The 15,272-nt window shown below is 46.6% G+C and overlaps 1 long non-coding RNA gene across 2 annotated transcripts; it reads right to left on the bottom strand.

Moving 5' to 3' along the window:
• Positions 1 to 1,038: 1,038 nt before the first annotated feature.
• LOC128825077 (uncharacterized) lies at positions 1,039 to 12,904 on the bottom strand. 2 transcript variants are annotated; one of them, XR_008442592.1, is made up of 5 exons: positions 12,829 to 12,904; positions 11,091 to 11,188; positions 10,474 to 10,584; positions 4,492 to 4,839; positions 1,039 to 2,084 (listed from the first exon to the last, which is right to left on the bottom strand). It is a non-coding gene; the product is annotated as an uncharacterized LOC128825077 (long non-coding RNA). The 2 variants fall into 2 exon arrangements; XR_008442593.1 differs by lacking the exons at positions 1,039 to 2,084; positions 4,492 to 4,839 and adding exons at positions 9,392 to 9,473; positions 9,944 to 10,132.
• Positions 12,905 to 15,272: the final 2,368 nt, after the last annotated feature.

Below are 15,272 nucleotides of genomic sequence, written 5' to 3'. Positions count from 1 at the left end.
ATCCCTCCTGGCCAGAGACTCCAAAATCCTTTTCCCTGTAAAGGGTTAAGAAGCTCAGGTAACCTGGCTGGCATCTGACCTAAAGGACCAATAAGGGGACAAGATACTTTCAAATCTTTGGGGGGGGGGGGAAGGCTTTTGTTTGTGCTCTTTGTTTTGGGAGGGCGTTCGCTCTCGGGACTGAGAGGGACCAGACATCAATCCAGGTTCTCCACATCTTTCTAAACAAGTCTCTCCTATTTCAAACTTGTAAGTAAATAGCCAGGCAAGGCGTCTTAGTTTTCCTTTGTTTTCTCAACTTGTAAATGTACCTTTTACTAGAGTGTTTATCTTTGTTTGCTGTACTTTGAACCTGAGTCTAGAGGGGAGTCCTCTGAGCTCTTTAAGTTTGATTACCCTGTAAGGTTAATTTCCATACTGATTTTACAGAGATGATTTTTACCTTTTTCTTTAATTAAAAGCCTTCTTTTTAAGAATCTGATTGATTTTTCCTTGTTTTTAGATCCAAGGGGGTTGGATCTGTATTCACCAGGAGTTGGTGAAAGAAAGGAGGGGGAATGGTTAATTTCTCCTTGTTTTAGATCCAAGGGGGTTGGATCTGTATTCACCCGGAGTTGGTGGGAGGAAGGAGGGGGGATGGTTAATTTCTCCTTGTTTTAAGATCCAAGGGGTTTGGATCTGTATTCACCAGGGAATTGGTGAAAGGTTTCTCAAGGCTTCCCAGGGAGGGAATCCAATTGGGAAATGGTGGCAGCGGACCAGAGCTAAGCTGGTAGTTAAGCTTAGAAGTTTTCATGCAGGCCCCTACATTTGTACCCTAAAGTTCAAAGTGGGGATACAGCCTTGACAGGGGCAAAGCTGGATCAAGCATTTGGGGTTGTGTAGCCATTTTGTTATCAGCTGTTCCTGCAATCTTTGTTGAATGGGGCATGCTAAGTAAGCAGCTTTGAATTATTCTTGTGTAACGGATGTGGGGGTGCCTGCTATAAGTGCAACTACATTGTCACCATCTGTCGGCAAGGGCAGGCAGGACAAGCATCACATTTTGAATTCCCAGCCTTTATTCTGTGACATACATGAAAGACAGTAGTCTTGCTGACCATCTAGCAATCTGGCCTCCCACTCATCCAAGTCCTTTAGAAGTTAACAGTGTCGTCAAAGAGCTATGATCTGTATGCGACTTGAAAGGCTGGCCCCAGAGCTAAGTTCTCCATTTTTCCATAGTCCATAGCAAGCAAGTGCTTTCTTTTCAACAGATGAATACTTCCTCTCAGCTTCTGTAAGTGTTCTTCAAGCAAATGCAACAGTGTCCTCCATGTTGTCATCCTGGATTTGAGTAAGTGTTGCTCACAGTCTGTAGTCTAAGGCAGGGTCAAACAATGCAAGTGCTGGACTATTTTCAATCAAATCTTTCACTGTTTCAAAACAACTTGTGCAACAGTCATCCAGGCCAAGCTCAAGATTCCCTGGAGTATGTTTGTAACGGTGACTGAAGTGTTGTTCAGAATAAACTTGGCATACCATGAGATAAAAACTAAGAAAGCATGTAAGGTTTGTGTGTCTCTTGGAGGTGGTGGTTTTTAACCACCATGATGTGGTCCAGGTCAGGTTTCAATCCAGTCTCCAAAATTATGTGCCCCAGAAATAACAACTCTGTTTGTCAGAATTGGCATTTGGCGAAATTCAGTTTCAGCCCTGCAGTTTTGATGTGGTTTAGTACTAGGGTGACCAGATGTCCCGATTTTATAGGGACCGTCCCGATTTTTGAGTCTTTTTCTTATATAGGCTCCTATTAACCCCCACCCCCTGTCCTGATTTTTCACACTTGCTGTCTGGTCACCCTATTTAGTACTGCATGGAAATGTTTTTCATGTTCCTCGCAAGTCTTCCCAAACACAATAATTTCATCCAAATAATACTGGACTCCAGGCTGATTCTTCAGAATCACTGACATTATTCTTTGGAAAATGCTGGGTGCCAATACAAGTCCGTATGGTGCATGTTTCAAGTGGAATAGATCCTCAAGTGTAATAATGCTGTGAGATCTCTCTGTCCTCCTGTAGTATAACTTGGTGATATGCATTCTGTAGATCGAGAGTAGAAAATGTCTTTGTGTCACAAAGATCCACCAATGCTTCTTCTATGTGTGAGTGGATAGCTGTCAATCACAATGGCTTTATTAGGCTCCCTTAAATCTATGCTAAGACAAACACCTCCAGTCTTTCTCTTTATCACTACTATTGGTGAGACTCATTCAGATGATGCAATCTCTTCAATAACACCATTTTGTACTAATTTTTTAACCTCTTGTGCTACAGCATCCCTGACGGAGAATGGTAGAGAGGGAAATGCTGTCATACAGCTGTCACTTGAGGTCAAAATTGAATTTCGTGAGCAAATCCAAATGCACAGCCACTGGGGCTCCTCTGTACCATCCTCGTTAAGAGCAGAGACCAGAGTTTGTGCTGTAGTGGTGCCAGGTGGGGTAAAAGCAATGTGCCCATTGCCTGCCTACACTTGCTGTTTAGGATAGCAGTACCCCAGGCATAGGACAGAATTCTGCCGGTACACATTATGTATCAAATGTCAGGGTTGCAGGTAGTCAACCAAGCACAGGGATGTGGTTCATCAAGTAGCACACTAGGTGTAAGCTCAGTTCAGTAACTGATACATGTCCAAAGTATTGCAAGCAAATCAATTCAGGTAGTCTAGAAACTGCTGAGCCAGTGTTCAACATTCCTTCCACCACCTGGGGCTTCACTCCTGGTGCAGCAGAGCCATGAACAGCACACGGTATTTTATCCAGTGTCTGTGGAGCTGCTTCCATCCACACCCAATGCAGTAAGTTACCTCTGGCATGGTAACCGCACGGACTTGTTGATTAGGATGGGTTGCTTTAGCATACCTTAGAGAAATGTCCGCTCTTTTTGCAGGCCACTGAGCTCCCTCTGCAAGCTTTCCAGTATAGTCCAGGGATCGGCAACCTTTGGCACACAGCCTGCCAGGGTAAGCCCCTGGCGGGCCTGGCTGGGCTGGTTTGTTTACCTGCTGCGTCCACAGGTTCGGCTGATCGCGGCTCCCACTGGCTGCGGTTCACTGTCCCAGGCCAATGGGGGCTGCAGGAAGCGGCGCAGCCCGAGAGATATGCTGGCCACCCTTCCCGCAGCCCCCATTGGCCTTGGATGGTGAACCGCGGCCAGCGGGAGCTGCGATCGGCCAAAGCAGCGGACGTGGCAGGTAAACAAACTGGCCCAGCCTGCTAGGGGCTTTCCCTGGCAGGTCACGTGCCAAAAGTTGCCGATCCCTGTGTAGTCTGTAGTGGGGTGTTACATTCACAGTGGTGACATTCTTTTCCTTGTGTGTTTTGAAATCACTGGGCATGTTACCTCTCATTTACATTGCCCTTGTAATTTTTCAGTTGCCTTGTTGTAGTCCAGATGCAGTGGTTGCACGGCTTGCATCACACCTGCTGTTCCCTGAGCTCATTCTATTCACCTCCACCATTGCTGACTCGATGTGATTAGCAATGGTTACAGCTTTCTGCCATTTCAATTCTGGTTCAAGCAGTAGATGTTCTCTAATACGAGGCACAGCTGTTTTCTCCATGAGCCGATCTCAAAGAATTTCATCTGCCATGTTGCCAAAAATCCCATGTGACAATCAGTTCCCTTAAAGCAGCAATATACTGATCTGTCAATTCCCCTGGTTTCCACGCTGGTGGAATTTATAGCATGCAGCTACCACATTCACTTTAGACACACACAAAAATGAATGCAGAGAGTGCTGTATCATAGTTATTCTTCAGAAGGGAAGAGTGTAACATATAGCTGCCCTTCTGCTCCAAGGCACTTACATAAGCAAAGCACATTTTCTTACTTCAGAGAGTTCTCTGTCATTAGCTGCAAGGACATCGTACTCAGATACTCTTATCCAAGCATTAAAAGCAATTGGAAGCTCTCCTAGGCTTTGAAGAAAGGGTGCAGGTGGATTCAGGGGCAGGAGAGCCATCCTAGTCACCACTTTGTTGAGCAGTGGAGGCCGAGACCAAAAAAGTGAAATCCAACATCAAACAGCTCCAGAAGCAATTTGAGAACCACTGCAATAGTTAATTACTCTCGCTATTAAAAAATTATGCCTTATTTCCAGTCTGAATTTCTCTAGCTTCGACTTCCTGCCATTAGCTTGTGTTACACCTTTCTCTGCTAGATTGAAGAGCCATTATCAAATATTTGTTCCCATGTAGGTACTTATAGATTTTCTCACAGTTCTTGCACAGCAAAGATGTGAAAAGAACACCCAGAATGTGGAGAGACACACATTGAAATCTGTTAGCTTATGCCCAGGGCATAGGCTCCTGAACAACTGATGGGAAATAACTGGCAGATAGAAGGGAATTCTGGATACTCGCATGAAAATGAGACACATCAAGTTCCACATCAAAATAAATTATTATTCTGCTGGGAATTCAAATTAGCAGCCCAAGTTACTGACCTGTCACCTTCAGTTCCAGAGTGGCTTCCGCATAAAATCTGCTTGATCGGAAGAAACAGATAAACTGCCCATGGTCAGAGGGGGTGATGTTGTGTATACGCAGGACAACGCTTCCATCCACAATACCATCCTTCAGCAGCTCTGTTCTGCCCTGATAATTTGGTATTTGCTGCTCAGCCTGATCTTTTTCATTCTGATACAGGTGGACAGGTTCAGAGAACTTGGATCGGTACCAGCGCACCTCCATCTTCTGAGCACTTGTGTTACGGAATAGGTGACAGGGTAACAGGGCATCTTCACCTGCAGAGGCCATGATGGGATGATCAGGTCCAATCACCTTGAAATTCACTGTTAAAGGAACCAAGACACACAGAAAATGAGACCAGAGGGGAGCTGGATTGCTTTCATAGGTAATGAATGGTGATCTCTCACAACTGCCTAGGCTGCAACTTGACCAGATAAAACTGAGCTAATGGTGTCTCACTGTATCTGCACTGGAAAACAGGTCAAGTTAGGACAGGCTTAGCTAGCACATGTTAGCTAACCCTTGAGCTAAACTCAGCCACTTTTCCTAGTCAATACCAATCCAGAGAGAATTAAAAAATGGGTGATCTCTGTCTCTAAATGTTGCGAGCTGGTTAATGGCTGAAACCAGAACAATTAACCTGTGGAAGACTGTTTGCTAGACTGGAACTGAGGCAGGTGGCCTCTAGAGAGAAAGATGATACAGAACACCTGAAAGGAGAGGCTGTGTCTGTGACATGCTGTGGAGCTTAAGGCCTGGTCTACATGGGAAAGTTTTACTGGTTATCCAGGTGTAATTATACTGGTATAACTCCTATGTGGACCCCCTTATTCTGGTATAATAGTGACCTTTTTCAGTTTGCCTTAAACCCCTTCCCCAGTGACATAAGCTAAACTGAAAAGAAAAAGTACTTTGTTTTATATTTGTAACTTGCTATGTATCCTTTCAAATATAGATATTTGAAAAACAATCAAATATAGTACAAAATCCTTCTTTCCCCCTTCCACTTATGACATTCTCTGCTTGGTAGCACATCACACAAAATGAATTTACAGCATGTGTCAGTCACAGTCAGTTCAAATCACTCCGTTTCATATATTTGACTTATTTGTGTAATGTGCAATTCAAACTTTTGCATCATAGATTCATAGATTCCAAGGCCAGAAGTGATCATCTAGTCTGATCTCCTGTGTAACACAGGTCACAGAACTTCCTTGTATTTCACACTGGTGACACCCCTGCTGGAATTCTGTGTCCAGTCCTGGTTCTCACAATTCAAGAAGGATGTTGATAAATTGGAGCGGGTTCAGAGAAGAGCTATGAGAAGATTAAGGAATGACTTGATAATGAGCTCAATTTAGCAGAGAAAGCTATAACACAATCCAATGGCTGGTACAGAAGCCAGCAAAAATAAGTAAATAAATAAATAAGAGGTGAAAACAGGGGAGTTTGAGTGGGAGGAGAAGGAAGGAAGCAAGCACCTATTCCATAGGGGACAGTGAGTGAGTTTTTGTAGGTTTGTGTGGATTTTTTTCTTTTTTTTTCTCCTTTTTTCTTCAGTTTGCAGAGGCTGGTAGGGCATAGTTTTTTGTGAGAGAAGCAGAGTTCAGATTAGGGGACAGGGCTTCCCTGATTAGCCAGTGGGGCTTCTCTGATTGGGGGTCTATACAGGCAGCCAAGCAGCCATCCAGTGGCACAGGAACCAGCAAACAGAGCTGAAAACAGGGGCGTTTGAGTGGGAGGTTGGGGAAGGGAGTGTGTAGTGGTCTGTTTCTGCTTTGGTGTTCGGGGGGGGGGGAATTTTGTTTGGAGATTTGTTATTTTCTCCATGACAGGAGCTTAGGCGGGAAGGCTGTGACAGATACAGAGGCAGCAGTGGTAGTGAGACAAGGAATGGGTGAGACAATGAAGACAATCAGATGTGGAAGCTGCAGAATGTAAATTATCCAGAAGCGGGAACACAAAAAGAGCTTGGTTTGTATGAAGTGCCGCCTGTTAGACTAGATGGAAGAGAAGATCAGAGACTTGGAGATGCAAGTGGAAACTATGGTTGTTTAGTTTTGATGGGGATTCAAGCAGATGATGGAGGGAAGACAAGAGAAGGCTGAAGGGAAAAGTCAAGACTGGCAGATGCAAGCTGCACTGATGAACTCTGAAGGGAGACTGCTGGATGAGGAATGCGGCCACTGGAAGCATGTGACTATGAGAACCAGGCAGAGGGAAAGACTGGCTAATGAAGGAGAAATAGAGCTCAGGAATAGGTTTGCTGAGTTGGAAAATGAAGAAGGGGCACAGCAGGCAGTCACAGAAGGTGGGAGGTCAAGGAAGAAGAGAAGAATGGCTAGTCCTATAAGAAGAGGGGAAGGATACAGGATGACTCACAAAAGATTGCAAGTGTGAACAAAAGACAAGAGAACTTGCAATCAGAAGGAACAGGAGGAAGCAGGGCCGGCTCCAGGCACCAGCACAGCAAGCTGGTGCTTGGGGCGGCTCATGGAAGGGGGTGGCACATCCAGCTCTTCAGCGGCAATTCGGCGGCAGGTCCCTCAGTCCCTCTCGGAGGAAAGGACCTGCCGCCAAATTGCTGCAGAAGAATGAAGCGGCGCGGTGGGGCTGCCGCCGAAGTGCCACCGATCGCGATCGCGGGTTTTTTTTTTTTTTCCGCTGCTTGGAGTGGCAAAAACCCTGGAGCTGGCCCTGGGAGGAAGGCCAGAAAATCACAACAAAACCAAGAAAAGGAAGGTCTACATGATTGGGGACTCCCTACTAAGAAGAACAGACAGGCCTGTCACCAGAGCTGATCCGGAGAACAGACGAATGTGCTGTCTGCCAGGAGTTAAGATACAGAATGTGGACCGGAGGCTGAAAAGAATTCTAATGGAAGCAGTAAAGAATTAACTGATTGTCCTTCACATGGGGAACAAATGATACTGCTAGATTCTCACTGAAATGCACCAAAGGAGACTATGCCAAGCTGGGGAAGACACTTAAAGAAATGGAGGCTCAGGTGATCTTCAGTGGGATTCTGCCTGGCCCTAGAGGAGGAGAGTGAAGGCAAGACAAGATTATGATGATCAACAGATGGTTCAGGCAGTGGTGCTACAAAGAGGGTTTTGGGATATTTCATGACTGGGATGCATTCACGGACAGAGGACTGTTCTCATGGGATGGACTCCACCTGAATAGGGAGGGAAATAGACTGCTGGGGTGGAGGACGGCACAACTGATTAAAAGAGCTTTAAACTAGGAACTCGGGGGGAGACTGCTGGGAGATGCTCATGTAATCCTCATGCCTTATTCTAATATTGACCGGCTGGAAAGTCAAGAGAGAATACTCCAATGGGGAAAGGAAGAGCAGTATGTAGGAGAATGGACAGTAAGAGGAAAGATAGTGCCAATACCAATGAAGCTAAAGTCAAGTAGGCAATACTGTAAGTAGAATAACTGTACTCAATCGGGTGAGGAATCTGAGTGAAGCCAAGCAGCAACACTTAAGATGTTTGTACACCAATGCAAGGAGCCTGGGTAACAAAATAGAGGAACTAGAACTACCAGTGCAGGAAGTGAAACCAGATATTATAGGGTTAACAGAAACATGATGGAATAGTAGTCATGAGTGGAGTACAGGAACTGAAGGGTACGTGCCATTCAGGAAAGACAGAAATAAAGGCAAAGGTGGTGGAGTAGAATCGTATATTAATAAGGAGTTAAACTGTAAAGAAATCAGAAGTGATGGAATGGATAAAACAGAGTCTGTTTGGGTCAAAATCACTTTGGAGAAGAAAGCTACCAGAGGCTCCCCTGGATAGTGCTTGGGGTATGCTAGAGACCCCCTCCCCCCACACATCTGATTTGGATATGGATAGAGATCTTTTTATGATTATGGGAGACTTTAACTTCCCAGATATAGATTGGAGGACAAGTGCTACTAATAATAGTAGGGCCCAGATTTTCCTGGATGTGATAGCTGACCAAATATTTCTTCACCAAATAGCCACCAAACCAAAAGAACTGATGCTATTTTAGATTTGGCATTCATGAGTAGTGAGGACCGCTTAGAACAGCTAGTTGTAGGAGACAACCTTGGTTCAAGTGATCATGAGCTAATTCAGTTTAAACTAAATGGAAAGATAAAAAATAGATCTGCAATTAGGGTTCTTAATTTCAAAAGAGCAAATTAAAAAAAGTAAGGGAATTAGGGAACTGGACTAGACTGAGGAACTCAAGGATCTGACTGTGGAGGAGGCTTGGAATTACTTTAAATCAAAGTTGCAGAAACTATCTGAAGCCTGAATCTCAAGCAAGGGGAAACATTTGTAGGGAAGGGTTACAGACCAAGTTGGATGAGCAAGCATCTCAAACTATTAAGAGAAAGCAAAAAACCAACAAGGAATGGAAGATGGGATGGATCAGTGTGACACTCTTTACCTCAAATTAGCACCCTGGACCCCTCATATTCACTATTATCATGTGATTATGGTTTGTTTTGTAAAAAGTATGCCTTGTGAAGTATCATTTTAAAAGTGTGGATCTGTTGGACCTTAATATGCTGTGGATTTTATGTACTATCATTGTATGTGAAGTTATGAAGTATTGCTATACATGTTACTGAAATATGTTATGAGGTTGAGAGATGCCCACAGCTGGACTTTCAGTAGGGACAAAGAAGCCGCCATCGCTGGCCAGACAGGTGTTAATGGCTCATCAACACCCAGCCTTCTATCTCAGAGACTTCTTGTAGAAGGCACATATGCAATGGGGCAACCTAACTCACGTTACAGCAAGGATCTTTCTAGCATCCTGAAGAAAGCATAAAAGAGAGACAGTGACATCATCTCTTGGCCTCTCTCCCCGCCACCTCCATCTCAACACCTGGAAGATCGTCTGGAAGAGAATGGTCCCAGGCTGGAAGGGTGTCCAGTCCGTGTATTAAGGAACTGTAAGCTACCTGTAGGATCTGTTAGGGTGAGAGACAACTTGATTCAAATCTTACTTAGTCTGTTAAAGTTAAAATTTAGACTGCATTTCTATATTTATTACTTAGGTAACCAACTTTGATTTCTATGCCTGCTACTTATAATCACTTAAAATCTTAGTTAGCTTTTTTTGCATCTCCATCACATTGTTGACTCATATTTAAGGCTAAGATTTTGGTCTGGGTATTTTTAATAAAAGTCATGGGCAGGATGTGGGCAATAAGCAATAAATCATGGAAGCCCAAGCCCCGCTATATGGGGCTGGAGCCTGAGCTCCACCTCCCAGGGCTGAAGCCTTAGCTCTGCCGCCCGGAGCTGAATCATAATTTTCAGGAAGTCATGGAGGTCCCATAAAATCATGGAATCCATGACCTCCATGACTGACTCATAGCCTTATTCATATTCAATCGGTGATCCACTGTAAGCCCCGGATCCTTTTCAGCAGTGTTACCATCTAGTCATTTATTCGCCATTTTGTAGCTGTGCATTTGATTTTTCCTTCCTTAGTGAAGTGCTTTGATCTTGTCTTTATTGAAATCCATCCTGTTGATTTCGGACCAATTCTCCAATTTGTCCAGGTCATTTGGAATTCTTATCCTGTCTTCCAGAGTTGTAGCAACCTCTCCCAGCTTGGTGTCATCTGCAAATTTTATCAGCATACTCTCCAGTTCATTATCCAAGTCATTAATGAAAATATTCAATAGTGATAGGTAGAGTCACAAAAGTTTAAGATGAGACAGGAGGAAAGTTTAAGGTGAAATATGATGTAAAAGTCCACTGAGTACAGGTTACACTGAGACCAAGGGGAGTAAAAAGGGAGAAAAATCAATATCTTCCCCTGCCCCCCCCCAAAAAAAGATTTTCTTTCTCAAATTTACATAAAATGCTCTTATTATGAATTGTTTCAAAATAACAAAAGGTCAATGGTATTCAAACTGTTGAGAGAAAGTAGAAGACACTCTGTGACAAGAGGCTTCCTACCTGATTCCAATGTAGAAACATGGACCGTAAAAAAGAAAAGGAGGTAACTGGACAGAGAGGGGTTGCCCATGGCACAATGCGAGTGGAAGGAAATCCTCATCTTCATTGTAACTTGATTCACACACCAGAAAGGAAAAGAAAAAACAAATTCCAAGTGAGCAATGTGCTGTAATTTGGGATACAAATTCATTGAGCACAATATGAACCCTAGGACATGTGTTAATTAATAATTGCATCAAAATGTGCGTGTTTGCTACTGTTTTTGTCAAAAGACATGTTACAAGACATAGCAAAACTCTGCTTCACTGTTCACCATCTCAAATTACAGTCCAATATTCTGGACAAAGGCCTTAATACTAGCATTTGCAAAATTCATTGAAAAATATCACAAAAATCACTAACTTTTTGGTTGTAAAATTACAAAGAGAAAGTAGCCAAGAAGAACAAATGTATTTTGTATCTGTTTTTATAATGCAGTGTGAGAAAAGGCATTGCAATTTCTGGGTCTGGGTCACATGGATAAATACAAAGCATCTAAAGTCATTAGTGAAGCTTTTCAAGTGGAAAAAGGAGCATTTTAAAAACAAATTAAAGGATGAGAACTTCCTGCCACGTACCTCATGAGCCCAGGAGAAACTTCCCAGCAGTTACAGGATCACTGGGACATTTCCAGCTTCTCACAGTCAGTGAAATGGACCCTTAGTCCGGGAGGTGCCTGACAATGAAAGAATTAAAGTTATAGTATAAAGCAAAAATAATTTAGGAAAAGAGAATCAGTTCAGTATCATCTGTCCTTGTGCACTTTTATGGTGATGTTTTTTAAACAGCAGCAGAATTTACTCTTTTCTCCTGCATGTAGCAAGGCTGAAGATGCAAGTGAAATTGTAAAGCAGAAAGCCACCATTATCGTTTAGATGGTGCTATGAAATTAAAGAGTCCTCATGGAAATCTGCATACAGCAATGTGCTTATCCTCTCAGACCTAGACGGCTTAGCTTCACACACACCCCAGTTGGAGCAGAGTCATTCCCACTGTGGAAGAGGCTGCTTCATCCCAGTATGATGGAGTGATGATAGTCACTCCATAGTTTAAGACTCTAATAGTTTCCTTTATAACCCTGATTTTTGACCCTACATCTATAAACTACAGGAAGATCCTATCAGCCTCAAAATTGGAACCTTAAATCTGGGACTGAAGTAAACTATTTCTACCAAATTTGATGTGAATTGGACAAGTGGTTGCTGAATTATAACACCCTGGAAAGGAGGGTTCACCAAAGTTAAAAATCTTTTTTGCTGCTTTAAAGCATAAAGAACAACCACAACCACCCATTTTCTTATGGCTCCCTGGCCCCTCTGCTCCCTGGCCCCTCTACAGCAGAGGTTCAGGGGCTGCCCCACATATGCGATCCCCGGCACAGCGCCCTAACCCTCTGAACATTCTGCTTTCACGAGACTTGCCCAATGCTCAGCTCTTCCTGCAGCCTCTTGCCTCGTTCACGTGGCTGGGCAGGGGTAGCTCCATTGCACAGACAGCATAGCTAAGCTAGGGTTACCATATTTCAGCAAGCAAAAAAGAGGACGGGAGGAGCCCCGCCCCCGTCCTGCCCTGGCCCCGCCCCTGCCCCTCCCACTTCCCGCCCCCCTCAGAATCCCCAACCCTCCCCCGTTCCTTGTCCCCTGACTGCCCCCTCCTGGGACCCCTGCCCCTAACTGCCCCCCAGGACTCCACCCCCTACCTAAGCCTCCCTGCCTCTTGTCCCCTGACTGCCCCCTCCTGAGACCCTCCCCCCATCCTAACTGGCCCCCTAGGAGCCTACCCCTACCTGTACCCTGATTGCCCCAACCCTTATCCACACCCCCACCCCCAGACAGACACCTGGGACTCCCACGCCCCATCCAACCACTCCCCAGCCTCTGACAGCCCCCACCCCCGAACTCCCAACCCTCCCTGCTCCTTGTCCCCTGACAGCCCCCCCCCAGAACTACCGACCCATCTAAACCCCTCTGCTCCCTGTCCCCTGACTGCTCCGATCCCTCTCCCCACCCCTGCCCCCTGACAGCCCCCCCCAGAACTCCCAAGCACCCCCCCTGCTCCTTGTCCCCTGACTGCCCCCTCCTGGGACCCCTGCTCCTAACTGCCCTCCAGAACCCCACCCCCTACCTAAGCCTCCCTGTTCCTTGTCCCCTAACTGCTCCCTCCTAAGACCCCCCCAAACTGCCCCCCAGGACCCTACCCCCTACCTGTATCCTGACTGCCCAAAACCTTCTCCACCCCCCAAAAAGCCCCCCCCCGTCTCTTGACTGCCCCCTCCAAAATCTCCCTGCCCCTTCTCCTGCCCCCTGGCCCCCTAACCCCACCGCTCAGAACATGGTGTTGGGCTCTGTGCGGAGCCGGACACGTGGCTGCGCTCCCCAGCGCAACACACAACCCGTTCCCTGCCCCCGCACAGTGCTGCCGGAGCGGGGCGCTGGGCTGCAGGGGAGGAGGAGCTGCCGAGGCTGATGCAAACGGCCCGGCCGGCTCAGAATGCAGGGGGGGGGAGGAGGAGCTCTACAGCTGCTCCAGAGTCCAGCCCGGCAAGCTGCAGGGGGAAGGGCTCTGGCTGCCAGAGCCCCATGCGAGAGGCTCTTTCCTGCAGCCCTCCCAGCCGCTCGCTCTGCTCTGCATGGGGGGGAAATCCCAGACATTTTTAGTGATTTACAAATTCCCCCCCCGACGCTATTTTTAACACAAAAAGGAGGACATGTCCAGGTAAATCCGGACGAATGGTAACCCTAGGTTTCCAGATGCCTATCCCCTGCCTAACCCCCAAATGTGTCCTTTATAAACAATTGATTAATATGGAGCTTCCCTGAAAGTTTTATTACTGGGGGCAGGAATAATTAACAATCAAACCCAGTGTCTTCATTTTAATTTCAAGGGTCAGTTTCCATATTATTCTAAATAAGGAGGATTTTGGGTCACATATTTGCAGATTTACTATGAAACAAGCGATTTTCTGTCTTTATCGAGTACCTCTATGCTTTGCCCTAGGGAGAAGGCTAATGAAAAAGAAAAGCAAACAGGGTGAGGCAGTGAAGTAGCTTCCTGCTCTGTAAAGCCTCCATCACACACACCACATGCTAGTCAAGGGCTGTTAGAAAGAGTTGTTGGTTTCCCAGTTTGTAATCCAGGGATGACAACACACTCCTGCCTTTGAACCTGTGAAGGAAAAGCCCTGCAGAGGGGCTCAACCGGTCATGTTGATGGTGCCAACACTTGACCCCAATTCCCCGCACAGCTTTGATAGCTGCTTGTTTTGGTGCCCTTAGGAGCCTCAACTGCTAATGAACAGCGCCCGGACACTTGTTTGTGCTGCAGACTTTGTGGAGAGTGATTCCCAAGGGCTCTGGGCTCAGAGGGCAGCAGCGTGGCCTGTACATGACTGGGTCCATAGAGCAGTGGTTCTCAAACTTTTGTACCGGTGACCCCTTTCACATCGCAAGCCTCTGAGTGCCACCCCCATTATAAATTAAAAACGTTTTTATACATTTAACACTATAATAAATGCTGGAGGCAAAGCAGGGTTTGGGGTGGAGGCTGAGAGCTTCCAACCCCCCATATAACCACCTCCCGACCCCCAGTTTGAGAACCCCTGCCCTAGAGGGTCTGGCCGGGCTGGTGCAAGCCCTGGTGCACTCGAGCAGGGCCCCACACAGGCGCTGGGTGTTCCCAGGCCAGGGCCTGGCCCAGCCCCTGGGGAACGGGCAGCGCTGGCAGTACAGCCAGATGGGCCCACGGGGTGGCTCCCTGGCACTGCCGGGCCGCAGCTGCGGGGTATAGGCCGCCGCCAATCCCCCAAGAGCCACAAACCGAGCTCGCGGGGGGAACGGGGGAGAGGAGGAACTAGAGGATATGTTGCCCCGGTGCTCCCTCTATTAGGGTATGTCTACACTACGAAATTAGTTCGAATTTATAGAAGCCGGTTTTATTGAAATCGGTTGTATACAGCCGATTGTGTATGTCCACACAATAAAATGCTCTAGGTGCTCTAGTCGGCAGACCGCGTCCACAGTACGAGGCTAGCGTCGACTTCCGGAGCATTGCACTATGGGTAGCTATCCCACAGCTATCCCACAGTTCCCGCAGTCTCCGCCGCCCCTTGGAATTCTGGGTTGAGATCCCAATGCCCGGATGATGCAAAACAGTGTCGCGGGCGGTTCTGGGTACATGTAGTCAGGCCCCTCCCTCCCCCGTCACAGCAACGGCAGACAATAGATTCGTGCCTTTTTACCTGGGTTACCTGGGTTACCTGTGCAGACAACATGGAGCCCGCTCAGCACAGCTGAGCTCACCGTCACCATATGTCCTCTTGGTGCCGGCAGACGTGGGACTGCATTGCTACACAGCAGCAGCTGCTAACTGCCTTTTGGCGGTAGACGGTGCAGTAGACTGGTAGCCTTCATCGGCGATCTGGGTGCTGGCAGCCGTGGGGCTTGCCTTTTGGCAGTAAATGGTGTATTACGACTGTTAGCCGGCCTATTACAAGTCGGGTCATCGCACGTTAGCAGAGTCTTCCCTGAGCAGCAGCTCGTGCAATAGGCCTGAAGACCATCGTCATACACCGCCCCGTATTTGCTGCCAAGCACCCAGAAAGATGCCGAGGGCTATCAGTCACGCTGCACCGTCGTCTTAAGATGTAAAAAATAGATTTTCTCTGTATTCATTTGCTTCCCCCTCCCTCCGTCAAATCAACGGCCTGCTAAACCCAGGGTTTTCAGTTTAATCTTTGGGGGGGACCAGTCTGTGACAGTTGT

Source organism: Malaclemys terrapin, chromosome 17, assembly GCF_027887155.1.
Source record: "Malaclemys terrapin pileata isolate rMalTer1 chromosome 17, rMalTer1.hap1, whole genome shotgun sequence".
NCBI lineage: Eukaryota > Metazoa > Chordata > Testudines > Emydidae > Malaclemys > Malaclemys terrapin.
Note: the sequence above shows the minus strand (reverse complement) of the source record. Positions and strands in the feature narration are given on the sequence as shown.